Here is a 27,373-nt window from a genome sequence, read left to right on the forward strand (position 1 = left end):
GAAAAAGAAAAGAAAGAAGGGGAAAGAATGCAGACAAAGGGTAAGACCGTTTATGCTGGTGGCTCCCCCAGCCAAGGTGCATGGCCTGGCTCTTGCCCTAACTGGTTTCCCACTTGTTAGAATCTGCCTGGTCCTTTTGCTGTAGAAACAGCAAATTTGATCACACAGTTCTCCCAAAGTGTAGAGTCCTCCTGTGGCTTCCTGATACTCCATAAAGTACAAAGCCATTTGCACAATAGTCAAGAGCCCCACTTGTTCTAGCCTGGCTAAGATTATCCAATTTTCTCTCCCAGCACTTCCCATGCACATAATTTCTACTCCAGTCACTCCCAATAATTGGGCCTGTGGGGATTTGCTAAGCTCTCTCATTCCTGAATGACTTGCATATGCACCTCCTGCCTACAACCACTTCTCCTGCAAGACTCTCCTAAGCCAAGGTCCTGGGCAGGTGGTGTTGCATACCAGATGAGCAAGAATCTGTGGCACCTGACTTCTAATGTAGACTGTCTTTCCACATGCCAGATTCTTATCCCCACGCCAATCACATACCTCCTGTGACACTCTGGGCCTCCGTAATCTGTAAATACCAGGGAAAATATATTTTATTGATAGGAGAGTATATGAAATTTTACCTTAAAGATTCTTGGGTTCTAAGAGCTAAAAAGCTAATATTGCAGAAGAAAAAATTTACCAGAAGAACCAGTTAGTTAGCTTTAAAGGGCTAAATCCTCTCAGAAAACAATTATCATTTGGCCAGTAACTTCTGGGATTGCTTGAATTCGTGTCTTATTTGCATGTTCTTAAATCCATTTATCTACAATAAATGACCACACATGTTCTTAATATTTTTAGGTTTCTTTGATAAGTATCTATCAAAGATGTAATCTCTCAAATATCTTAGTCTCTGAAAAAATTAAAATATTTAGCACCATGTAATATGAAAAATCTTTCTTTTGATAATTGGCATTCTAGATTTAATGATTGTGTGGCTTTTATCCTACAGAATAGTTGAGGATATAGTGCATATTTTACCAAATTTTTGTCACATTTGGGTTCTCTCTCTCTGTCCCTTTGCCTTTATTTTTTTATGTCTGTCTGTGTGCGTGTGTCTTTACCCACAGATTTTGTTTTTGCTGAACAATTTGAAAATTACAAACAACATGACCAAAATCTAAATATATACTTTCTACTAATAAGGTCATTTCCTATATATCTAAAATTTAGTCTATATTCCAAGTCACTCGATTGTCTACAGAATACCTTTTAAAGAAAAATGATTGATTAACTTTTTTTTTTTTTTTGACAGGCAGAGTGGACAGTGAGAGAGACAGAGAGAAAGGTCTTCCTTTGCCGTTGGTTCACCCTCCAATGGCCACTGCAGCTGGCGCGCTGCGGCTGGCACACCACGCTGATCCGATGGCAGGAGCCAGGTACTTACTTCTCCTGGTCTCCCATGGGGTGCAGGGCCCAAGCACTTGGGCCATCCTCCACTGCACTCCCTGGCCACAGCAGAGAGCTGACCTGGAAGAGGGGCAACCGGGACAGAATCCGGCACCCCGACTGGGACTAGAACCCAGTGTGCCAGCGCCGCAAGGTGGAGGATTAGCCTAGTGAGCTGCGGCGCTGCCCTGATTAACTTTTGAAAGAGAGAAAGACAATCTCCCACTAGCTGATTCACTCCCCAAAACCTGCAACAGCAGGGACTGGGCCAGCCTAGGCTGGGACCCAGAAGCCAGGAACTCAGTTCAGGTTGCCCATATGTGGGGCAGCAACACAGCCCTGTGATGCCTCCCATGGCGCACATCAGCAGGAAGCTGGAAATGGGAACAGAACTGGGACTGAAACCCAGGCATTCTGCTATGAGATGACAGAGTCTCAAACAGCATCTTAATTGCTGTGCCAGATGCTTGCCCCTGTAAAATACTGTTTAAAAAAAAAAAGCTTTATTTTTTTAAGAGGCAGAGTTACAGGGGGGGAGAGAGAGAGAGAGAGAGAGATCCTCCATCTGCTGGTTCACTCCCCAAATACCCCAACTGCCAGAGCTGTTCTGATCTGAAGCCAGGAGCCAGGAGCTTCTTCCAGGTCTCCCACGTGGGTGCAGGGGCCCAGTCACTCAGGCCATCTTCCACTGCTTTCCCAGGCCAAAGCAGGAAGGTGGGTCATAAAAGCAGCAGCTGGGACTCAAACCAGCACCCACAGAAATGCCAGAGCCACAGCTGGAAGCTTAGCATACTATACCACAGTGCCGTTAAATACCTTTTTAATGCTGTTGATGACCTGGCTGGGATTTAGGTGTTTACCTTTGTTAATTTTCACTTCTGAAGGAAGTAGAGCCATCTTCATGAACTGAGTTACCTGGGGAAACTGAGACAGACTGTCCATTGGGACTACACTAGATACGCTTGGTAGGGACCCCAGCAAGCTGGAGACGTTCTGCCGCATCCATCAGTGGTCGGTGCTTAGTAACCAAGCAGGCAGGTTGAGGATTCCATGGCACTCCAGGTTAAACCACTGCCTGTGATGCCAGTACCCGAGATGAGCAGCAGTTCATGTCCAGCTGATCCTCTTCCCATCCAGCTCCCTGCTAATGCATCTGTGAAGGCGACAGAACATGGCTCAAGTGTCTGACCACCCTACCACCCTGTGGGAGACTCAGATGGTGTTCCTGGCTCCCAGCTCCAGCCTAGACCAGTATGTTGACGCTGCCATGTAGGGAATGAACCAGTAGGTGAAAAATCTCTGTCTATCATTCTACTTTTCAAATAAGTAAATAAATCAAAAGAAAACATCTTGCTCCCTTTCTCTATATTACATCTTTTAAATAAGTCAATGGAAGGAAGGAAGGAGGGAGGGAGGGAGGGAGGGAGGGAGGGAAGGAAGGAAGGAAGGAGGGAGGGAGGGAGGGAGGGAGGGAGGGAGGGAGAGTGGAGCATTTAGGACACCAGCATAGCATCAGCAAAAAAAAAAAAAAATCTTTTTTCTGATTTGAAAAGATTCTAAAAGAAGGAAGGGAAAAGAGGGGAAAGGTGGGAAGAGGGAAGAGAACAAGAAGAAAGAGCATCAGAATGCTCGTTTAAAAGAATAAAAACTCGTTGGAGGGAGCCAGCGCTGTGGCTCGGTGAGCTGAGCTGCTGCCTGCACTGCTGACATCCCACGTGGGAGCTGTTCGAGTCCCGTCTCCTCTGCTTCCGCCCCTGCTCCCTACGTTGTGCCTGGGAAAGCAGCAGAGGACAGCTGATGCAGGAGCCCATGTTGGAGACACAAATGGAGCGCTAAGCTCCTGCACTGGCCTTTGTAGTCATTGGGGGAGTGAACCAGTAGATGGAAAATCTCTCTCTCTCTATCTCTTTATCACTCCACCTTTCAATTAAAAAAAAAAAGCCTTTTTAAAAATGATTTATTTATTTGAAAGGCAGAGTTACAGGAGAGAATGAGAGAGAGAGAATCTTCCATCTGCTGGTCTGTGGGGAGCAACTGGGAGCAACTCGGACTAGACTGGAATTAAGACTTATTCTATGCATCTGCTCTCCCACAATATGGCGCTGAGAAGGGAGAAGCAGCTTCTACACAGCTGCCTCCAGTTCAACCAATAAACAGCAGGACCTGCTCCTGATTGGAGAGCAGCGTGCTCGGCGTGTGGGTAGCAGAGTTGGGATTGGTGGAAGAGGACTATAAAGGAGGAGAGAGACAACATGCACGAGGAACATCTAAAGGGAACATCTACCTGAAGGAACACCTGTGCAGCCCCTGAGAGAGCCGGCCGGCGGTGTGCCGCTCCCCCGCGGAAGTGGGGAAAGTGGCCAGGGGGAACCGCCCTTCCACGGAGGTGGAAGGGACGGTAGCCAACCCGGGGAGGGCCGAGCAGACAAAAGAACAGCACAGGGTCCTGTGTCATTCCTCCACGAAGACGGGGAGCGACACTGGTCACTCCCCAGATGGCTGCAATGCCCAGGGCTTAGTCAGACCGAAGCCAGGAGCCAGGAGCCTTATCTGGGTCTTCTTCATAGGTGCAGGAGCCCAAGGAGTCGGGCCACCTTCCACTGCTTTCCCAAGCACACCAGCAGGGAGCTGGATCAGAAGTGGAGCAGCCAGGACTTGAACTGGTGTCCCTAGGGGCTGCCAGGATTTCAGATGGCAGCCAAACCCATTATACCACAACACCAACCCAATAAAACCTTTTTTTTTTTAAAGATTTATTTATTTATCTGAAAGGCAGAGTTAGAGAGGCAGAGGCAGAGAGGGAGAGAGGTCTTCCACCTGCTGGTTCACTCCTGATGACTGCATTGGCCCAAGCCGGGTCTATCTGAAGCCAGGAGCCTGGGGCTTCTGGGTCTCCCATGCAGGTGCAGGGGCCCAAGGTCTTGGGCCATTTTCCACTGCTTTCCCAGGTCACAGCAGAGAGCTGGATGGGAAGTGGAGCAGCCAGGACTTGAGCTGGTGCCCATATGGGATGCCAGCACTGCAGGCAGCGGCTTTACCTGCCATGCCACAGCACTGGCCCCAAAACTTTTTTAAAAAAATAAAACAAAGCAAAAGAGCTTGTTGGACTCTACCTTAGAAACTAGTATTGTTTCTCTGAGAATTACCTGTGAAGTGGGGTAACATAATGTTTTCATTGTTTAAGATTTCTTTTTTATTTATTTATTTATTTATTGACAGGCAAAGTGGATAGAGAGAGAGACAGAGAGAAAGGTCTTCCTTTTGCCGTTGGTTCACCCTCCAATGGCTGCCACGGCTGGCGCGCTGCGGCCGGCACACCGCGCTGATCCGATGGCAGGAGCCAGGTGCTTCTCGTGGTCTCCCATGGGGTGCAGGGCCCAAGCACCTGGGCCATCCTCCACTGCACTCCCGGGCCACAGCAGAGAGCTGACCTGGAAGAGGGGAAACCGGGACAGAATCCGGCGCCCCGACCGGGACTAGAACCCGTGTGCCGGTGCAGCTAGGTGAAGGATTAGCCTAGTGAGCCGCAGCGCAGGCCCATTGTTTAAGATTTCTGATAATTTGCATTCAGGCCTGTTGGGCTGGAACAAGGCACTATGGAAAGACAGTGCTGCAAGGTTTGGCCCAACAAGGAACATGTGAAAATGGATGGGGCTGTTTCCTGTAACTGTGATATGATTCTTTTCTTTTGCAAGGACCATGATGGAAGGTGCTGTCAGTCAAAACGGTGTGTGAGTTTAAATACATGCCTTTAAAAAATAAAAAAGTAGGGGAGAACTCATCCTCACTTGCGTTTTTAAATTTGCATTTGCTAGATCTGAGGCTGTGGCGTAGCAGCTTCAGCCACAGCTTCCAACACCATCATGCCATACTGGAGTGCCGGTTCAAGTCCCAGCCCTCGGTTTACTCTTCAGCTTCCTGCTAAGTGCCGGGAAGGGAGCAGATGATGCCCAAATGCTGAGCCCCGCCACCCATGTTGGAGACCAGAACGAAGTTCCTGGCTGCTGGCTTTGGCCTGTCCCAGACCTGGCTGTTGTGGCCATCTGGGGAGTGAACCAATGGATGGAAGATCTCTCTCTGGCCCTATCCCCGCCCCCCCCCATTGTTCTGTTCTGCCTTTCAAATAAATAAATCAATCAATATTTGGGGGGGGGGAACATGGATGGATACCTTATAAGTTCATAAAGCACAACATCTGGGCCGGCGCCGCAGCTCACTAGGCTAATCCTCCGCCTAGCGGCGCCGGCACCCCAGGTTCTAGTCCCAGTCGGGGCGCCGGATTCTGTCCCGGTTGCCCCTCTTCCAGGCCAGCCCTCTGCTGTGGCCAGGGAGTGCAGTGGAGGATGGCCCAGGTGCTTGGGCCCTGCACCCCATGGGAGACCAGGAAAAGCACCTGGCTCCTGGCTCCTGCCATCGGATCAGCGCAATGCGCCGGCCACAGCGCGCCGGCCGCGGCGGCCATTGGAGGGTGAACCAACGGCAAAGGAAGACCTTTCTCTCTGTCTCTCTCTCTCTCACTGTCCACTCTGCCTGTCAAAAAATAAATAAATAAATAAATAAAAGCACAACATCTACGAAGGACTTAGTCCTTGGTTTTTCAGCCAAGCAGATTTGAGTAACTTATAACAATTTCCTTAAACCACAATATGGTGCTGATATTTACTGTACTTAGTTGTAACTATGTAGTGGAACAGGGGACTATTGCCCCCTGTGGTTCCAGAAGCACTTTAAAAGTAATGGAAATTACAACGCACTCTGGAGAGAATTATGAGAATATTAATTAACTTCGACTTGCCCTAGTTTCATAGTTTTACCAGAATGGAGAAGGAGGAGGAGTGTGGCAAAACTGACATATTTTCAAAATACCACTGTTCCCCGGAACTATGGATTCAAACAAAATCTAATGAATCTTTAGAAAAGATGACTTCCAGTGGAGCAGAGCATTTTTACCTCCAAAATTTCACAATAATTTATGCTTTCGATATGCCAGGGACTCAGCTGACTGTTGAAATATGAAAGGAATCAGGCAGATTTCTGACAGAGAGAAATCGGCAGGATCTCATCTCCCCAGGCGTGGCCCGTTCGTAGGTTTGCTTTGATGTGCACACATAATATGTATTAACGTTGACAAGAGTTAAGCACACAATTTAAAGGAGAAAATTGCACCATGTGAATCTATGTCCCAAATGACTAATAAACACCAGAACTATGTTTAAACAGAAATCTACCTTACAATGCCAGGAGCCAGGAAATTAAGCTATATTATGCTGTCAGGCACGAAGACAAACTGAGAGAGAGTAGGGGGATCCAGAAGTTTAATGTAACATAGTTAAGTCCCTAGACTGTGAGGTGAATCGATTATTTGATTATGTACCTGCTGATTTAAAGCCAGAATCATTTCTGTGACTTCGTTTCTAATTATAATTGGATTAATTATATTTATGAAGATGTGATGGAACATATTCTTCATAAGATTGTTCAGTATTGCTGGCGCCGTGGCTCACTTGGCTAATCCTCTGCCTGCGACGCCAGCACCCTGGGTTTTAGTCCTGGTTGGGGTGCCGGATTCTGTCCCAGTTGCCCCTCTTCCAGGCCAGCTCTCTGCTGTGGCCAGGGAGTGCAGTGGAGGATGGTCCAGGCCTTTGGATCGGCACAGCATGCCAGCCGTGGCAGCCATTTGGGGGGTGAACCAACAGAAAAAGGAAGACCTTTCTCTTTGTCTCTCTCACTCTCTAACTCTGCCTGTCAAAAAAAAAAAAAAAAAAAAAAAGATTGTTCAGTATTTATTTGAAGATAATATTTCAGCACACCCAGTTTGTCGCCAAATGCATTTCTTAGCTTCTCACTCCTGGTGTTGAGTCCATTCATCTTTTCCAAGCTGTTTGACCAACCCTCTTAACTTTCAATTGCCACACACACACACACACACACACACACAGGAAAGATGAGTTGCAGCGATTAAATTATCATTTCTTCTGCTTGCTTTTTTTTTCTCTATGGTTTTATCCCCCTATTAGAATGGAAGCACAACATTTTAAAATCTCATGTGAACGAGGTTCACTAAATGATTATCAAGTCTGCACGGGGTCTGGATGAGAGAAGAGAAAATCAAGAATCTGACAGTTTCTGTGCATGGCATTTCAGACTCCGCTTGGTTCATCATTTTACAGCCAGCAGTTGGGTATCAGTGAGTGAGTTGTCTGCAGCACTGTGGCACTGTCCACAATGGTACAAAACTGGTGTAACCCAAATACTGAACAAGCAGCTTTTACTAAGTGAACTCCACTAAACCAAATAGAATGAGAGGCACATCTGCATGATTATCAGTGACGTGAGTATGTGTGCACGTTATGTTTAGTGAGAATCAGACTCCAAACGCGAATTTACAGCGCCATCTCAGTAGACTCTTTTGAAAAGATATATAGATACAGATAGTCATTGACGATCAGAGAGGGTGGAGGGCATTCAGCATAAGAACATACATGAAAATGTCAACACTAGCCATCTCTGCTTTAGTTCTCTTTGAAACATACACATTCAAATGTGTTTATGGCTTTTTAATCGATATTTATAGAGCCCTATCCCAAATCTGTCTGAGAAAGGCTTTCAGAGCCGTGGAACAACCCTAGTTGCTTTTTTGACTACCATTAATTTCCAATCCTAAGCTTCTATATATTTTTAAAGATTTATTTTATGTATTTGAAGGCAGAGTTATAGACAAAGAGAAAGAGATCTCCTATCCATTGGTACACTCCCAATAGCCACAATGAAGCCAGGAGCCAAGAGTCAGGGCCTTGGGCCGAGTCTCCCACATGGGTGGCAGGGGCCCAAGCACTTGAATCATCTTCTGCTGTTTTCTCAGGCCCATTAGGCAAGGAGCTGGGCCAGAAGTGGAGCAGCCGGGCCTTGAACACAATATCAGCCCCTAACCTTCTATTGCAATTAATCTGTGTCGCAATAACCCACTGTCCGTTAATGAGTCAGTGAAGGGTCAAATAAGGTTGCAGCCTGTGTATCAGCCCCTGTTTTCTGAACTGTAAGTGTCTGGAGTCCAGGGGGGAAATTTTCATCAACTTCTTTGCACATTAAGATATACAGCAGGCTGGCCCCGCGGCTCACTAGGCTAATCCTCCGCCTAGTTGCGCCGGCACACCGGGTTCTAGTCCCAGTCGGGGCACCAGATTCTGTCCCGGTTGCTCCTCTTCCAGGCCAGCTCTCTGCTGTGGCCCGGGAGTGCAGTGGAGGATGGCCCAAGTCCTTGGGCCCTGCACCCCATGGGAGACCAGGAGAAGCACCTGGCTCCTGCCTTCAGATCAGCGCGGTGTGCCGGCCGCAGCGCGCCGGCCACGGTGGCCATTGGAGGGTGAACCAATGGCAAAGGAAGACCTTTCTCTCTGTCTCTCTCTCTCTCACTGTCCACTCTGCCTGTCAAAAAAAGATATACAAGCAGAAACTGATGGCTGCTTCCTTATTTTTTATTTTATTTATTTTTTTGTCTTTTTTTAAAAGATTTATTTATTCATTTGAAAGAGTTACACACAGAGAGAAGGAGAGGCAGAGAGAGAGGTCTTCTATCTGCTGGTTCATTCCCCAATTGGCCGCAAGGGCCTGAGCTGTGCAGATCTGAAGCCAGGAGCCAGGAGCTTCCTCTGGGTTTCCCACGTGGGTGCAGGGGCCCAAGAACTTGGGCCATCTTCCACTGCTTTCCCAGACTGTAGCAGAGAGCTGGATCGGAAGTAGAGCAGCCCGGACTTGAACTGGTGCCTATATGGGATGCCGGCACTGCAGGCAGTGGCTTTACCCGCTACGCCACAGCACCGGCCCCTGCTTCTTTAAAAATAGCAGAATGGAACAAAAATATAATTTTGGGACTGTCAGTGGATTTAAATGCTGCAAAAAGGCTTCTTAAGCAACATAAATAAAATTAATTTTCATTACTGTTTTAAAAAACACTTTCCTCTATCTCCTATTTCCTATTACTAAAATTCTAACTAAAAGAGAAAAAAAAGTGACAAAAATAAATCAGTTTCCTGTGGCAATTTTCATGCTGCCAATATAGAACTCATGTAGAACACTAAATCAAAGCAGAACCTAAAATGAAATTCAGTATTCCAAAATTGTTCTTTAAATAAATGATTAGGGGACAGGAGGCGTCAGAGGATGAACAGGCCGGCAGTGGAAGGGGGTGCACAGTGCCTGCTTTCCCCCAGGGTTGTCTTCAGCGAGGTCAAAAGTGCCGGCCTGCCCACTCCAGGACAGCTTCCAATTTTACCATCAGAATAGCAAGGGAGTGGCGAGTGCAACCTCCTGAGGGTACAGTTTATTGTGAAAACAAGTTACTTATCCCTCCCTTCACGTGGCTCTTTTTATCTTGAGCAAACCCAGCAGGATAAATAATTGCAAATCAGGTCTTTTGATGGTTTTGTTTTGTTTTGAATGTCAAAGTTTTTTTCTTCCCCAAAATTGTGCTTAAAAACCCCAGTACCAAAAAAAAAAAAAAAAAGGCCAGCGCCGCGGCTCACTAGGCTAATCCTCCGCCTTGCGGCGCCGGCACACCGGGTTCTAGTCCCGGTTGGGGTGCCGGATTCTGTCCCGGTTGCCCCTCTTCCAGGCCAGCTCTCTGCTGTGGCCAGGGAGTGCAGTGGAGGATGGCCCAAGTACTTGGGCCCTGCACCCCATGGGAGACCAGGATAAATACCTGGCTCCTGCCATCGGATCAGCGCGGTGCACTGGCCGCAATGCGCCAGCCCTGGCGGCCATTGAAGGGTGAACCAACGGCAAGGAAGACCTTTCTCTCTCTCTCTCTCACTGTCCACTCTGCCTGTCAAAAAAAAAAAAAAAAAAAAAAAAAAACAGTACCCCTAGCCCCTTCAGGTTTTCCCACTCTGGCTGCTGGTCTCTAACACTAATGAACTTGCTTTTAAACCTTTTATATATACATATAAACTATACATATTCATATATTTATATATTATATATATTCATATATATGTATATATGACTAGTCTCTGACTTGGTAAAACCAACTGGTTTACCAACCAGACACCAACCACAAATCTGAAGCCTTCTTGAATAAAACAGTACGTACGTTTATCTCAGTCTGTTCAGGATTCTATAATAAAAAGCCATAGACTGAGCGGCTTCTCAAAGGTCTAGGGGCTTCTCCAAGGTCGAGGGCCAGCATTGTGGCATAGCAGGCTAAGCTGCCGCCTGAGGTGCTGACATCCTATAGGGTTCCAGTCCTGGGTGCTCCACTTCCAATCCAGCTCCCTGCTAACGTGCCTGGGAAAGCAGTGGAGGATGGCCCAAGTGCTTGGGCCTCTGCGTCCTCGTGGGAAGAAGCTCCTGGCTCTTGGCTTTGACCTGGCCTAGCCCTGGCCTAAATAAATAAATGAATAAATAAATAAATAAATAAATAGATATTTACAAAAACCAAAAGTCTGGAAACGTGGGAGCAAGTTTTCAGCAGAGTGGCTGTCTGGTGAGGTCCCACTCTGATTCACAGATGGCGCCTCTGACCACGTCCCCTGATTGTGAAAGAGACAAGACAGCTCTTTTCCTGTCATGAAGATTCCACCCTCGTGGTCTGATCACCTCCCCAAAGGCCACAATACTGGGAGTTCTTTTGACCTTAAGACGACTACCTTGAGGGTTAGGATTTCAACACATGAATTGTGGGAGGACCCAGATATTCAGACCATAGCAATGCTTTGGTGTTCTTTAAAGATTTATTTATTTATAAGTCAGAATTATAGAGAAAGAGGGAGACACACACACAGAGAGAGAGAGAGAGAGAGAGAGAGAGAGAGAGATCTTCCATCTGCTGGTTCACTCCCCAGAGGGCCACAGTGGCCGGGGCTGGGCTAGATGGAAGCCAGGAGCCAGGAGCTTCTTCCCGGTCTCCCACATTGGTGCAGCGGCTGAAGCACTTGGCCATTTAGCAAGGAGCTGGATTGCAAGTGGAGCAGCCAGGACTCAAACCGGCACCCATACGGGATGCTGGCACTGCAGACTGAACCTGCTGCTTGCACCTCAGAGCTGGCCCCCATAACAATGTTTTAATGTGTCCACTTGCTTTTTTTTTTTTAAAGATTTTATTTATTTATTTATTGGAGAGGTAGAGTTACAGACAGTGAGAGGGAGAGACAGAGAGAAAGGTCTTCCATCCGCTGGTTCACTCCCCAGATGGCTTTAATGGCTGCAGCTGTGCTGATCCGAAGCCAGGAGCCAGGAGCTTCTTTCTGGTCTCCCATGTGGGTGCAGGGGCCCAAGGACTTGGGCCACATTCCACAGCTTTCCCAGGCTGTAGCAGAGAGCTAGACTGGAAGAGGAGCAGCCGGGACTAGAACCATCACCCATATGGGATGCCGGCACTGCAGGCAGAGGATTAACCCACTGCGCCATCGCACCAGCCCCATGTCCACTTGCTTTTGAAAGACAAATTAGTTTATGAATTGAAAACACTGATAAAACTAGACCATGTTTCTGTTGTGTTAGAGCACCTCTGACCCCACAGGTAAAGTGGAAGTTCATTTTTTTTAAATTAAGTCATTAGTTTATTGGAAAGGCAGAGTGTTAGAGTGAGAGGGAGGGAGGGAGGGAGGGACAGAGAGAGAGAGAGAGAGGACTTCCATCAGCTGATTCACTCCCTAAATGGCTGCAGCACCCAGGGCGGAATCAGGAGAATCCAGGAGCCCAGAACTCCATCCAGGTTTCCTATGTGGGTGCAGGGGCCCAAGCACTTGAACTATCTTTAGTTGCTTTCCCAGGCACATTAGCAGGGAGCTGGATAGGAAGTGGAGCAGCCGAGACTGGCACAAGCAGTGGTTTTACTGCTGTGCCACAGTGCTGGTCCCTGGAACTTTTTCTTTTTACTCACTGCCTCTCCTTTGTGTCCCGCCCAGACAGCCTGAGCTGTGTTCCCTTCACTTCCTTAGCTCTTTTCTGGTAATAGCCGTCTTTGGAAGGTTCTCACCAGTGCCTTCAGCCGAGATAAAACCCGCTGGCTGACTTAATGCAGCGCTTGTGTGAAAACATTTGCAAGTTACGAGGCAGCGTGCAGCGAGGCCTCCCTCCCTGCCTGCACCCCGGTGTTTCTCAATGCAAAGGGGTACTGTTTACATCTGGGGCAGGGCCGTGCCAGTGTGCACAGGAACTCCGCACCGCCTTGCTCTGAAATCAGCAGTGTGGTGTAGAACCGGTTCCATTGTGCTCGGTTCTGGATCCCTGCCCATGGCTCAGGACTGCATTGATTTAATGGCTTTTCATTGGAAACTACTACAAGGCAGACACTGTGCTGGCATCCCAGTGCAAGCCCCAGGGGTCATCACTACATAGGAATCATGAACTTAAACACAATACATTGAAAACGTCACTAACAGAACTTACTCACTGTTTCCTACTGTCTGTCTAATCTGTGAAGGAAAACTATAAAACAAACACAAAAATCCTGGGTTAGGGTTAGGCATATGGCGTAGGGGTTAAGATGCTGCTTTGGGGAGCCAGTAACCCTCTGCCTGCAGGGCCAGCATCCCATATGGGCGCCGGCTCAAGTCCCGGCTGCTCCACTTCCCATCCAGCTCTCTGCTACGGCCTGGGAAAGCAGTAGAAGATGGCCCAAGTCCTTGGGCCCCTGCACCTGTGTGGGAGGCCCAGAAGAGGCTCCTGGCTCCTGGCCATTTGCGGAGGGAACCAGCGGATGGAAGACCTCTCTCTCCGTGTCTCTGTCTCTGCCTCTCTGTAACTGTCTTTCAAATAAATAAATAAATCTTAAAAAAAAGAGAAAAGGGTGCCGCTCTGGATGCTCACCTGCCATACTGAGTTCCTGGGGTTTGGGTGCCAGCTCCCTGCCCCGTTCCATGTTTCTGCTCATGTGCGCCCTGGGAGGCAGTGGTGACGGCTCAGGCAGCTGGGTTCTGGCCGCCAACACAGGAGATCTTGTGTGAGTCTGGGCTCCCTGCTTTGGCCTGGCCCAGCCAGGCTGTTGTGGGCTTTGGCAGGGGAGGCATAAACCAGCAAATGGGAACTGGCTCTTTCTGCCGTTCACATACTAACAATAATAATAATATCAAAGGTTAGGTTTAACCAGGCCTCTGCTCTGTTTCCAGCTTTAATGGTTTTTATAGATCTTGACTTTTTTCTGGGCTTTCTGTGTGCAGACTTGAGGTTACTGATGATATCCCTCCTTGGATAAGTGGATGAGAAAACGAGAAAGCCACCTGCTGCTCCCACAACAGCATGGTGTGCAGATCTAGGCTGTGGTAGTCTATTTGAGGGCTATTGTTTTGTTCCGTTTGCTCGGCAGCCTCTGTTTTGTTTTGCTTCCAATATGTTAGTCATCCTCACTCTGGTACTTAAGTTCTTTCTAGGTGATTAAAGAGCTCTTCATATCACGCTTGCATATAGCCTAAATGAGTTGAACAGTAGAGTTTGGTTTTCTGAATGTGATTAGGTCTCTTTTAATAATTTTCACTTAATTTTGGCTAATCCTCCACCTGCGGCGCTGGCACACCGGGTTCTAGTCCCGGCCCGGGTGCTGAATCCTGTCCCGGTTGCTCCTCTTCCAGTCCAGCTTTCTGCTGTGGCCTGGGAAGGCAGTGGAGGATGGCCCAAGTGCTTGGGCCCTGCACCCCATGGGAGACCAGGAGAAGCACCTGGCTCCTGGCTTCGGATCAGCGCAGCGCACTGGCCGTAGCGGCCATTTGGGGGGTGAACCAATGGAAAAGGAAGACCTTTCTCCTTTCTCTCTCTCTCTCTCTGTCTCTCTCACTATCTAATTCTGCCTGTCAAAAAAAAAAAAAAAAGTATAAAAAAAACATTCTATTACATGCTCCTAATAATCCAAGGTTTAAAATCTTATTAAATAAGAGGATAATTGATAAAAATTATGACAAAAGTTGGATTAAAAATCAAGGAAATGAACCTCCTCCCCCTCCTCTCTCTCTTCTTGGAAAATGTTCATTAGAAAAAACAAAAGGAAAACTGCTTAAAGTATTGACAGCTGTTTATGTGCCATCTTTTTAAAAATGAACATCTGGATTTTACTCCTACTTTGCTTATGCTTTAATTTGCGATAATGGGGTCTGGTGTTGTGGTGTGGCGAGTTAAGCCTCACTATGTGATGCCAGCATCCCATATCCAAGTAGCAGTTAGAGTCCCAGCTGCTCCAGTTCTGATCCAGCTCCCTGATAACGTGCCTGGGAAAGCAACGGAAGATGACCCAAGTGCTTGGGCCCTGCCACCCATGTGGGAGACCCGGATGGAGCTCCTGGCTCCTGGCTCAGTCCTGGCTGTCATGGACACTGGGGGGTGAGCCTGCAGATAGAAGAACCCTTTCTTGGTCTCTCTGTCCCTCCCTCCCTCTGTTGCTCTATCTTTGAAATAAATAACTTTTAAAAATGGTGAGTATGTATTTGATTCATGAACAAAAATAATTCTTATTTTAAAATCATCTTTTCTCTTAATATGCTGGTCATCTCAATATTCTAGTGAGACATGATATATATATATATATGAATTGTTTATGCACATTTAAAGTAATAGAAATAACAACAGTACAAAAATATCCAGATAAAACTGAAATTATAGCTTGCTATATGTATAATATATGTATAATAGTGTAAATATATTAGCCAGAATTACAATCATCAGTCTGAAAAGCAATTCAATGGGAATCAATATTCTTTACCCATCAGGACAGATTGCAGTGACACAGGTAAGCACTTGAAAATGACTGTTAACACTTATTAGAAGTGGGAACTTGAATCACCTCTCTGAATTGTACGCTCTTCATCCATAAAATAGGGACAGAAGCCCTGACTCATACACTGCCCAGGACTCCGTAATGTCAGCCGCAGCATCACTCTCATGCCTGCCATTAAGGAAACCAGAAGCTGGGGCAGCACATTCAGCTGCGGCTGCGACACAGGCATTCCGACAGAGTGCCTGTTCCAGTGCCAGCTGCTCCACTTCTGATCCAGCTCCCTGCTAACGCACCTGGGAAAGCAGTGGATGATGGCCCAAGTGCTTGGGCCTCTGCCACTCACGTGGGAGACCGGATGGAGTTCCTGACTCCTGATTTCAGACTCCCCAGGCCTGGATGTTGCAGGTATTTGGGGAGTGTATTAGCAGATGGGAGGTCTCTATCTGTCTCTCCCCCTGTCTGATGAATGAATGAATAAATAAATAAATAAATGCTGAATGAATAAACAGTTTTTTAAAAGAAAGAGAAACTAGAACCAATTGTTGGTTTACAAGCTTTAAAAACCTAGTTAGGGGCCAGCGCTGTGGTGTGGCGGGTGAGGTCACCGCCTGCAGTGCCGGTATCATATATGGGCGCCAGTTCAAGTCCCGGCTGCTCCACTTCTGATCCAGCTCTCTGCTATGGCCTGGGAGAGCAGTGGACGATGGCCCAAGTCCTTGGGCCCCTGCATCCATGTGGGAGACCTGGAAGAAACTCAGCGCAGCTCCAGCTGTTGCAGCCAACTGGGCAGTGAACCAGAGGATGGAAGACTTCTCTCTCCCTCTCTCTCTCGCTCTCGCTCTCTCCCTCCCTCCCCCTCTTCCCCTTCTTCTCCCTCTCCCCTCTCCTTTTCTCTCTCTGCAACTCTTTCAAGTAAGTAAATAAATAAATCTTTTTAAAAAATACCTAATTAGTGGCAAAAACCTTTTGATTATATGAAAAATATAAAAATAAATTTTTTTTTCTGTTGAAAATCAATGTAACAGAAAGAGAGGGAGAAACAGAGTGAGAGAGAACTTCCCTCTGCTAGTTTACTCCCCAGATGGTCACAGTGGGCAGGACTGGACCAGGCCAAAGCCAGGTGCCAGGAGCTTCATCTGGGTCTCCCATGTAGGTGGCAGGTGCCCAAGCAATTGGGCCATCCTCTGCTGCTTTTCCAGGCCATTAGCAGGGAGCTGGATGGGAAGTGGAGCAGCTGGGACTTGAAACAGTACCCATATAGGATGCCAGTGTTGCGAACGGTGGCTTTACCCACTATGGCACAGCACTAGCCAGTAGGGGACTTTTTATGTTACAGAAAGTGGTGGAGAAATATTTTTAAAGATACATTTTTTATTTGAAACACAGTTACAGAGAGAGAGGGAGGGAGAGGGATTTTTCATCCACTGCTTCTGTGCAAGGTGGCCCAGTGGCTGGGCTGAAGCCCGGAGCCTGAAACTCCATCTGAATCTCCCACATGTGGCAGGGGCACAAGCACTTGAGCCCTCTTCTGCTCTTTTCCCAGACACATCAGCGAGGAACTGGATCGGAAGTGGAGCACCCAGACCGTGAGCTGACACCCATATGCGATGCTGGCAGCTACTTAACCTCAATGCTGGCTCCTATGGTGGAAAATTGTTAGCATTATCCAATACTCATGGATAATCTGACTGCAAATGCAAAGAACTCACTACAAAATACCATAGAGGTTTCAGAATTTAAAAAAAAGTCAAATTATTTTGTGCTTGATAGCCATTGCATCACTATTATGTTTGTATCTAGTCATCTGAATGTTGGCGATTTGCATATATTGGAGCTTACAGACACTGATCTAGGACACATACTGTCTGCACACATGACTGCTTTGGTCTCCCGCTGTTGGCCTGTTTGAAGTTAAAGTGACAAAGACCATCACAGGGATTCAAGTCCAAGGTCACCTGCCTCTGAAAGCTTTCATTATGTCATGCTCTCTGTGAATCTTTTCTAGGCCACTCATCTACTAGAAAATTGGAAATTTCTCACAGATATAGAAGCTCAAGTATAAAAGAATCCTATATAATGCAGTCTAATTAATTGTTAAAGTGTGGTTAGAGAAAATATCAAAGAGAAATCACCTTTTTTACTTATGGAAGCCACATATGAGGACTTAATTTTTGAATGTCACAGATAAAATATCACTTACATATTTATATACTCATGTTAAAAAAGTGCATGGGGAATATGTAATATGAAAAATCTATGCATGGATTTAAAAAAATTTTGCATGAAAATATGAGTGAGCTTCGAAAGTGTTGTGGAAAAATGGAATTAAAGGATAAGACAAAAAATTACTTAGCATAACTTTTGTCAAAATTGAGACAATTTTGTAAGTGATATCAGCCATTTAATCCCATTTTTTTCAGATTTATTTATTTATTTTAAAGGCAGAGTTATAGGTAAAGGCAGAGAGACCAAGAGAGAGAGAAAGGTCTTCCATCCACTGGTTCACTCCCCAAATGGCCGCAACAGCCAGAGCTGGGCCAATCCGAAGCCAGGAGCCTGGAGCCAAGAGCTTCTTCCAGGTCTCCCACATGGGTGCAGGGGCCCAAGGACTACTACTTTTCCAGGCCATAGCAGAGAGCTGGATCAGAATTGGAGCAGACAGAACTCTAACCAGTGCCCATATGGGGTGCCGGCAGTGCAGACAGTGGCTTTACCTGTTATGCCATAGTGCCGGCCCCCATTTAATCCATTTCTAAAGGATCAAGAGTTCTGGTAATTTAACCATGTCAATGCAGTCTTTTTTATATTATTAACTGGAAAAAAAATGAGTGCCCTTTGACGATTTTTTTGAAGTAGGAAATAAGGGCCGGGTTGTGGTGTAGCAGGTTATGCCTCTGTGATGCTGGTTCCAGACCCAGCTGCTCCACCTCCAATCCAGCTCCCTGCTAACACCCCTGGGAAGGCAGCAGAAGATGGCCCAAGTCCTTGGGCCCCTGCATCCATGGGGGAGACCCGGATGAAGCTCCAGGCTCCTTGGGCCTGGCCCAGCACCAGCTGTTGCAGCTGTTTGGGGGTGAACCAGTGATTGAAGAGCTCTCCCTCTCTCTCTCCCTCTCTCTTTGTCTCCCTTTCCCTCTCACCTCTCTCTGTACCTCTGTCTTTCAAATAAAAAAAAATTAAAAAGAAGTCATAAGGAGCAAAATCAGGTTTGTAAAGTAGATGCCCAAAGGTTTCCCATTGAAACTCTGAAAATACTGCCCTTGTTGGATGAGAGGAAGAGGAATGAGCAGGAAATTGTTGTCATGGAAAACTCTCCAGTGAAACTTCCCTGGGCATTTTTCTGCTAACATTCTGTCTAATTTCTCAACAGACTCTCTGATGAGCCTATGACATCGTTCTTTGATCCTCCGGAAAATCAACAAGCAAAATGCCTTGATCATCCCCAAAAGCTGTTGCAATGACCTTTTATTTTTTGTTTAAAGATTTATTTATGTGAAAGGTAGAGTTAGAGAGAGAGAAAGAGAGAGAGAGAGAGAGAGATCTTCATCTACTGATTCACTCCCCAAATGGCTACAACAGCCAGGACAGAGCCAAGCTGAAGCTAGGAGCCAAGAGCCAGGAGTCAGGAGCTTCATCCAGGTCTCCCATGTGGGTTGGCAGGGGCCCAAATATTTGGGCCATCTTCTGCTTCTTTCCCAGGTATGTTTGCAGGGAGCTGGATTGGAAGTGGAGCAGCTCGGATTCAAACTGGAGCCCCTATGGGAGGTTGGCGCTGCAGGCCAGGGCTTTAACCTGCTGAGCCACAGCTCCAGCCTCATGCTGGCATGAGCTTTGTTCTCAATCAATGCACTTTGCTTTGACTAGAGCACTTCTACCTCTTGGTAGCCGTTACTGTGGTTGTGTCTTGTCTTCAGGATTTCACTGGTAAAGCCATGTTTCATCTCCTGTTAGAGTGCTTATAAGTCACACTCAGACCTCAGTACCACTTGTTTAACTTTTCCATTGAACACTCCTGTCCGGAGCTCATCTGAGCACAAATGTTGGCACCCATCAAGCAAACAGTCTGCTCCACTTTATTTTTCAATCATAAGTATGTAGCTGAACCCGTTGAGTTGTGTGCAGGGTTAGCTATTGTTTCTGCTGTTAATTATCAGTCTTCTTCAGTTAAAGCAACAGCAAGATTAATTTTGTCCTTGCAAGTTGCTGTATGTGTCTGCCACTTCATCATTAACATTGTTCTGTCCCTTCTTAAAGTGAATTATCCATTTGTAAACTTCTGATTTATTTTAGGCATTGTCCATACATTTTTCTTTTTTTTTTTTTTTAATTTTTTTTGACAGGCAGAGTGGATAGTGAGAGAGAGAGAGAGACAGAGAGAAAGGTCTTCCTTTTACCATTGGTTCACCTTCCAATGGCCGCTGCGGCCGGCGCACCGCGCTGATCTGAAGCCAGGAGCCAGGTGCTTCTCGTGGTCTTCCATGGGGTGCAGGGCCCAAGCACTTGGGCCATCCTCCACTGCACTCCCGGGCCACAGCAGAGAGCTGGCCTGGAAGAGGAGCAACCGGGACAGAATCCGGCGCCCCGACCAGGACTAGAACCCGGTGTGCTGGTGCTGCAGGCGGAGGATTAGCCTAGTGAGCTGCGGCGTCGGCCCCATCCATTTTTCATAAAGCTTCACCATAATTTGTTGTTTGCTCTTCAGTTTTAGCAGAATATATGGTGCTCTGATAGAGGCTGTTTTCAAACTTATGTCTCATCTTTCTTAGTGCCTAAAACTAGGTTCCGTTCAAACATATCATAACAAGTTAGTGTGAGTTTACTTTGATGCAAAAACATTGAAATCCATCCATAGTTTTTTCACAATATGCCTGTACCGTGAACTTTTGGAAAACCCCCTGAAAAACTTATTTTTAAGTCCATTTTTCCAAAGCCTTTTTAAGAACCCTCACGTGGTCGTATTTGTTGGATAGTCACTTGCACAGTTTCTTCTATCATATTAAATGCGTATGTGTGTGTATGTGTGTATGCGTGTGTATCTATGTGTGTGTAAGGCCATGGTGGACATTTTCTGTTTGGCTCTCCAGATCTCTACCCTTTTCCACTGTGGTCTCTGTACTGGTAGGCTGGCTGTAAGGGCAGTATCAGTGGGTTCCTGTGCTGGCTTCTAGACAGGTTCAGTCAATGGGGTGCTTCAGCAGGAGATGAAGTACAGGGCTCTGCAAGAGTTTGGGGTATTTGTTCCCCACCCCCCCAAGGTAGTCACTGCGCAAGGACCTGGGCTGCTCCTTGACCAGAGGTGGGATTGGTGGGGCCCTGGTGCCCTGGTCCCCGGGAACTGCGTCAGAGTGGTTTCCCTGCGTCTTGCATGCATCCATGTACAGATCCCTGTTATTAGGGCCTCTTTAAATGGCCCACTGTGACCATCTCATGTCAGCTCACGTTCCGAGGGTCTTGAGACCCTCTGGGTGGTATAGATTCTTAGCAGAGGTGATATCATGGACTGAATGGTGACTATTTTCATCTGCCTCCAAGTGTAATGTTTTCTTTCTTCTGGTCAACTTCCTGTCTCTGTCGGGGTGGTAAAACACGCCCCATTCCACCGCAACAACAGCCGGGACTGTGGTGTGCCGGTTGTGTTACTACTCCACCGCAACAACAGCCGGGACTGTGGTGTGTCGGTTGTGTCACTACTCCACAACCACCAGCCGGGACTGTGGTGTGCCGGTTGTGTTCCTACTCCACCGCAGCAACCAGCCGGGACTGTGGTGTGTCGGTTGTGTTACTACTCCACAACAACCAGCTGGGACTGTGGTGTGTCGGTTGTGTTGCTACTCCACCGCAACCACCAGCCGGGACTGTGGTGTGCCGGTTGTGTTCCTACTCCACAACCACCAGCCGGGACTGTGGTGTGCCGGTTGTGTTCCTACTCCACCACAACCAGCCGGGACTGTGATGTGTCGGTTGTGTTACTACTCCACAACAACCAGCCGGGACTGTGGTGTGTTGATTGTGTTAATACTCCCCTCTAGAATAATAGTAAGTTCATGAGGTGAAGCAGCAATTTTAACCAAACTAATAGGGATTCTTCACCCATGACTTCCCAAATTAGAGGGACAAGGGTTCTCCTCTTCTTAAAATAGAACTGATGAATGGAACCTCGGGTTGTGTGTGGCCGAACTCTCTCCTCTCAGGCAAAGCCTGCCGAAGCTTGGAGCTCAGCAGATGGCTAGGAACGAGAGAAAGCAGGCACCAAGGACAGGGTCCTGAAGTCCTTGGGCACAGTCCCACGCCCCGAGCCCCTTCTACCACTGCCTTCCTCACCATTATGTGAGGAACGCACGGTGCGTAGTGTCGCTGTGGTGTGAGCGTCCCCTCTGAAACTCAGGCAGCAACCTCGTGCCGTTGTGACAGCATGAAGAGGTGGGGTCTTGACGAAGGCTGTGACTGTGGGACTAGGTTAGGCGTCTCAGGCGGGGTTCCCGATACAAAGGATGCCGATGCCCGTTTTCTTTTTGTCTTCCATGGGCTCTTCCTTGCCACCCTCTGCTCTGTTGTGAGGCAGCAAACTCAGCACCCAGCAGAGCCCTCCCCGGGGGTGGGACTCCCAGACTCCAGAACTCAGCACCCAGCAGGGCCCTCCCCGGGGGTGGGACTCCCAGACTCCAGAACTCAGCACCCAGCAGGGCCCTCCCCGGGGGTGGGACTCCCAGACTCCAGAACTCAGCACCCAGCAGAGCCCTCCCCAGGGGAGGACCCCAGACTCCAGAACTCAGCACCCAGCAGGGCCCTCCCCGGGGGCAGGCCTTCAGCCTTGGACTCCCCAGACTCCAGAACTGTGAGAAACGAATTTCTTTTTCTTATAAGTTATCCAGCCTGTGGCATCCTCATAGCAGAAAAATAATAATGAAAAAGCCCACAGATTCAGGCGAGCGTTCCCTTTTTACTCTAATTAGAGTTTCTGTCACTTGCAATGAGAAAAAAAAAAAAAAAGAACTGTGATTAAAGAGATGGCAAAAACTGCAGATGCTTACGTTTGTCATACTTGAATCTAAATTATTTCAAAGAATTCAGTGGTGCTGGCAAGAAACCCACTGAAAAGGTCCTGACCCATGAATGTGTCCAAATCAATAGGACTTTTTATGTGGGGTGGGGGAGGGGAAGTTTCATAAGGCTGCCATTGAAATGCAGTTTGTTTTAGGACATATTTTGGCACATTCCTAGTCCACATTTTTTTTCTTAGGAAAATGACTGGATTAGGAAGGGGGGTGGTGGTGGAATGTGCAGAGGAGAACTTGCCTTTGTTTCCATTTTAAAAGTGAAAAATAGTGATTAGGTAGCAATGATTAACAGTAGTGTTTTGGTTCCACTGCTCATTGTGGAATTTTACTTACTTTTTTTTTTTTTTTTTAAGTTGAAGAGAGCTGAGTGAATCTTAGGTAGGATACCAGAAGAAGATGTTTTTTTCCTGAACAAGGTAGTTTCCCTCCATGTAGAAGTGACATTGTGTCGATTTGGGAAAGTGCAAAGGCAGCACGAAAGAGAAACCGGGAGTGTACACTTTATAATAACTTGCACATAGGTTAACAGGACTTGTCACCCACTTCCCTGGCAGCACCACTGTGAAGTTAACAAACAAAGCTTTCGAAGAGATAGAAAATGGGCCATCAATATTGTTTTTTGACAGGCAGAGTGGACAGTGAGAGAGAGAGAGACAGAGAGAAAGGTCTTCCTTTTGCCATTGGTTCACCCTCCAATGGCCGCTGTGGCCGGCGCACCGCGCTGATCCGATGGCAGGAGCCAGGAGCCAGGTGCTTCTCCTGGTCTCCCATGGGGTGCAGGGCCCAAGCACCTGGGCCATCCTCCACTGCACTCCCGGGCCACAGCAGAGAGCTGGCCTGGAAGAGGGGCAACCGGGACAGAATCCGGCGCCCCGACCGGGACTAGAACCCAGTGTGCCGGCGCCTCAAGGCGGAGGATTAGCCTACTGAGCCACGGCGCCGGCTGGCCCATCAATATTAATAATAGTTTACCTTGGCCGGCGCCGCGGCTCACTAGGCTAATCCTCCGCCTAGCGGCGCCAGCACACCGGGTTCTAGTCCCGGTTGGGGCGCCGGGTTCTGTCCCAGTTGCCCCTCTTCCAGGCCAGCTCTCTGCTGTGGCCCGGGAGTGCAGTGGAGGATGGCCCAGGTGCTTGGGCCCTGCACCCCATGGGAGACCAGGAGAAGCACCTGGCTCCTGGCTCCTGCCATTGGATCAGCGCGGTGTGCCGGCCACAGCACGCCGGCCGCAGCGGCCATTGGAGGGTGAACCAACGGCAAAGGAAGACCTTTCTCTCTGTCTCTCTCTCTCACTATCCACTCTGCCTGTCAAAAAAAAAAAAAGTTTACCTTTCTACATTTAGAAATAGCCAGCACAACTCCCCAATTCTTACCAATACTTACCAAGCCAAGCCCGTTTTTCACTACACCACATTTAAATCTAGTTTTAGAGCATTTCTCATCACTGATGAAGTGGTTTCTCCGAAGAACTTGGGACTGGGACTGGCACTGTGGCGTAGTGGGTTAATCTGCTGCCTGAGATGCCACCATCCCAAATGGGCAGTTCAAGTCTCAACTGCTTCACTTCCAATCCCGCTCCCTATTAATGTGCCTGGGAAAAGCAATGGAAGGTAAGTACTTGAGCCCCTGCCACCCAGTGGGAGATCTGGATGAAGCTTTTGGCTCCAGGTTTCAGCCTGCTCCAGCTCTGGCCATTGCAGCCAGTTGGCAAGTGAACCAGCGGATGGAAGATTTTCTCTCTCTCTAACTCTGCTTTTTCAAATAAATAAGTAAATACATGTGTGTGTGTGTGTGTATATATATATATATAAAGAACTTGGGCCATTGAGAAAAGAATTCATATGCTGAATAATGAACATCATTTGAACACTGTTACAGAGAACACAGATCAAGAAATAACCATAAAGGAAAGCTGCAAAATATTTTTCTAATATTCTCCAAGGAGAGGACAATTAAAAGAAACATTCAAATCCGAGTTGTTCTCAGTGACAAACTGCTGATTTTACTTGCAAAGCAGAAATCTGTGAATTCACTTGGGAACTAGAAGAGCATATTCCTAGGGAAATAATGCTTACAAGGGTGTGAACATTGCAAGGGGCTGCGTGTTTGGCACAGTGGTTAAGACAGCAGTTAAAGCGCCCACACCCTGTGTTGGAGTGCTTGCAGTCAAGCCCCAGCTCTGACTCCTGACTCCAGCTCCCTGTTGAGCTGGCTGCTGGGAGGCAGCAGTGATGATTCAAGCCGCTGGGTACCTTCCACCCATCTAGAAGAGCTGGGCTGAGTTTCAGGATCCTGCTCCAGCCCCGGCCCAGCGCCAGCTGTTGCAGGCATTTGGGGAGTAAACCAGTGAATGGGAGCACTCTCTGTCTTTTAAAAAAATTTAAAACAAAATGATGGTCAGGTTTCTAGCAAGCCTTGTAATCCTACGAGCCCACGTCTTAGTCGAACCAGATTCCACTGCCCTGCTGTTCTCGTGGTGAGAGTGAAATTCCACCTGACTTAGGATGCTGGCGTGTCTCTCTGCCTGCTGACATCACTGTCTGCTGTGGGTGACAAGTAGTGCTAACTTATGTGTCACAGCTTGCAAAGGGGGAGTGGAATCCTCCAGTCCTCCAATCCCTACTGGGCCAAGGGTAGAGAATGACTTCCATCACGGTGACAAAAGCAAAAAGAATTCCAAGGTGGCGCATGTTAACAGGAAGGAAGCTGTGACTCACGGAACAGGGCTGTTGCTAAGTTGGTTTTCAGGGTTTGGGAAGGGCCCAAGTCTGGACTCTTGCCTCATTTTCTTTCCCAGTAAGTTTGCCACTGATGGTCTGTGTTCGGTTTAGTTGAAAAGAAATACCTGTGCTGCTTTTCTAACGTGGGAGGTGGGAGGTGTTCTGCACCCTCTTTCTTGTGGGCAGGTAATAGTCTAAGTCCAAGGCTGCTCCCTTCTCCAGCCCTTGTCCTCCGGAGAGCCTCCCTCAGGGCTTCCAGCACCCACACACAGGCTCTTCCAGGTACCTGACAGGACACTGGTGATGCCACCTAAGCCATCTCTTTTAAGTGACTCCAAAACTCGAGCCACAAATAACTGAGACACGTGTCTTTAAAAATGTTAAACTTCAAAAGCTTTTCCTCTTCCCTCTAAAAAAACATTAGCATGCAAAGGAGTGAGTAGTCACTAATAATTTTTTTGCTGCTAAATTATTGGCTAATTATACCAATTATTGCATTTTTAGCCTACCAGACCATGCTTTGATCATCCAGAAACAAAAATGCTCCTTGGAGCCGATCCACGGGGCAGCCAACGGAGTCTGCTTAGATGGTTCTTTGTGAAGTCCATTTGCCAGCAGTGCTTGTCAGCATCGTTGCTGACCACTGAGGCTTGGCTCAGCTCCAGAATGAATGGTTATAGCCTGCTCTCAAGAGTTCTTGCAAGATGAGTCCTTGCTTGGCCCTTCCCTCTAAAACGTTCATAAAAATGAATAACACAGTTAGCCCTCTCGTCTTTCAGCAAGTGGGAAGTCCTGAGTGTGTGGGTATGCACACACTTAAGTAACAAGCCTGTCTCTGCCTTATAGCACGCTTCCCTACATACCGTATTACGTTATAGACTGCCATGTTTTTCTTTATCTTTCTCATTTATGTAAATGGTAGAGTGCTATATTGAGACAATCTAATAAGACTTAGTATGAAAAAGAGACATCTTACAAAGTCAGCAAAATACCATATCGACCTCTTGGTTGACATTAATGATTTAAAGCTCTCCAAAACCGTATGTGTATCGCTACACTTGAAAATGTCTAGGGATCATCTGGCATTAAAACTTAATCACCACCTGATAAAATTTACTCTGTGTATGTCAAAGCACAGAGAAATAGTAGAACAACAAATGCTTGGACTGGAATTTTAAGTGTGTATGAGACAATAGGATGGTAGCGTTAGCATGCACCTTAACAACTGTTGTAAGCATATTTCATTCATTCATCTCCCAGCGTCTACTTTACCTTTGAATTAATTAAATAGTTAATGGCCATTGGTGTTTATTATGCCAAAAGGCCTTTTACAATTTTTGCTTATTTGTTTTATTCATTTGATAGGTAGTGGGACTTGGGCCGGCGCCGTGGCTCACTAGGCTAATCCTCTGCCTTGCGGCGCCAGCACACCGGGTTCTAGTCCCGGTCAGGGCGCCGGATTCTGTCCCAGTTGCCCCTCTTCCAGGCCAGCTCTCTGCTGTGGCCCGGGAGTGCAGTGGAGGATGGCCCAAGTGCTTGGGCCCTGCACCCCATGGGAGACCAGGAGAAGTACCTGGCTCCTGCCATCGGATCGGCGCGGTGCGCTGGTTGCAGCGCGCCGGCTGCGGCGGCCATTGGAGGGTGAACCAACGGCAAAGGAAGACCTTTCTCTCTGTCTCTCTCTCTCACTGTCCACTGTGCCTGTCATAAAAAAAAAAAGAAAAAAAGGAAAGGTAGTGGGACAGAGACATAAAGAGAGAGAGCATTCCCACCTGCTGGTTCACTTCGCAAATTCTGCAACAGACAGGGCCAGGCCAGCCTGAAGCCAGAGCTGGAAAGTCAGTCCGGGTCTCCCACACGGGTGACGCAATGACTTGAGCCATTCACTGCTGCCTGCTAGGGTACACAAAAGCAGGAAGTTGGAACTGGAGCAGAGTGAAGACACACCCTGAGACACTAAAACATGGGCCGCAGGGATCCCAGGTGGCATCTTAACTGCTATGCTAATTGACCTTCCCAAAAGATTGTTTTCATTCTACCATACATACTGGTTTATAAATTTAGTTATGAGGGCACTTCAAAAAGTTTGTGGGGAAAATGGAATTAAAATATAAGTTTATAATATTTTTGCAATCCATGCATATGAGGGATTTTCAAAAAGTTCATGGAAAATGCGTATTAGAGAAAAACAACTCATGGATTTCTAATTTTTTGCCCTCAGCTAAGCTCCACTTTTCCACAAACTTAAAATACCTTCATATAATTTTTTTAAAGATTTATTTATTTGAAAGAGCTACACAGAGAGAGGAGAGGCCGAGGTCTTCCATCCACCGGTTCATTCCCCAATTGGGCGCAAGGGTCGGAGCTGTGCCGATCCAAAGCCAGGAGCCAGGAGCATTTTTCTGGGTCTCCCATGCAGATGCAGAGGCCCAAGAACTTGGACCATCTTCTAC

Source organism: Oryctolagus cuniculus, chromosome 8 (genome assembly GCF_964237555.1).
Source record: "Oryctolagus cuniculus chromosome 8, mOryCun1.1, whole genome shotgun sequence".
NCBI lineage: Eukaryota > Metazoa > Chordata > Mammalia > Lagomorpha > Leporidae > Oryctolagus > Oryctolagus cuniculus.